Here is a 986-nt window from a genome sequence, read left to right on the forward strand (position 1 = left end):
GCAATCAGCTACCTCCTGTAATTGCGGTTAATCAAATCCTGCTCCATGCGCTATGTATGATTATGCTAAACCTTCTTTAACAGGAACTAAATCAAGCATAGTTAAACCTGCTGTAGTTACAAATACTTTTGAATTAAAACCTAACACTATTCAAATGATACAACAATTTGTTCAGTTTGATGGTTTGCAGGATGAGGATCCCAATGCTCATTTAGCCAACTTCTTAGAACAATGCGATACATTTAAAATTAATGGCGTGTCTGATGATGCCATACGTCTTCATTTGTTTCCTTTTTCATTGAGGAACAAAGCTAAACAGTGGTTGAACTCGTTACCATGAGGGTCAATTACTACTTGGAAACAAATGACTGAAAAATTTTTACTAAAATATTTTTCGCCAGCTAAAACGGGTAAATTACGCAATGATATCTCTTCTTTTGTATAGATGGATTTAGAAACACTCTACGATGCATGGGAGAGATACAAGGACCTTTTGAGAAGATGTCCCCACCATGGGTTACCACTTTGGCTCCAAGTATAAACATTTTACAATAGTCTGAATCCTTCGACTCGGCAAATGGTTGACGCAGCGGCGGGTGGAACCATCAACAATAAAACACCGGAAGATGCCTATGAGTTTATAGAGGAGATGTCACTAAATAACTATCAGTGGCAAGTCATGAGGACAAAGCTAACGAAAACAGCCGGCATTTATAACGTCAATTCGATCACCATGCTCTCTAATTAGGTAAAACTCTTGAATAAAAAGATTGATGGTTTTCTTAATTCTTCACAGGTTCACCCAGTAATGCAGTGCGAAGCAAGTGGAGGTGGAACAAACCATTCGGAATACCAACCTTATGGACACAACATGGATAATGAGCAATTAAACTACATGGGTAATAATCCTCGAGCTCAAAACAATACATATAGTAACACTTATAATGCAGGTTGGAGGAACCACCCCAATTTCTCGTGGGGCGGTA

The 986-nt window shown here is 38.5% G+C and overlaps 1 non-coding gene across 1 annotated transcript; it reads right to left on the reverse strand.

Moving 5' to 3' along the window:
• Nucleotides 1–412: 412 nt before the first annotated feature.
• Nucleotides 413–519, reverse strand: LOC128289959 (small nucleolar RNA R71). Its single transcript, XR_008279599.1, has one exon. It is a non-coding gene; the product is annotated as a small nucleolar RNA R71 (small nucleolar RNA).
• Between the last annotated feature and the right edge of the window lie 467 nt (nt 520–986).

This window comes from Gossypium arboreum, chromosome 2 (assembly GCF_025698485.1).
Source record: "Gossypium arboreum isolate Shixiya-1 chromosome 2, ASM2569848v2, whole genome shotgun sequence".
In the NCBI taxonomy this organism is placed as follows: domain Eukaryota; kingdom Viridiplantae; phylum Streptophyta; class Magnoliopsida; order Malvales; family Malvaceae; genus Gossypium; species Gossypium arboreum.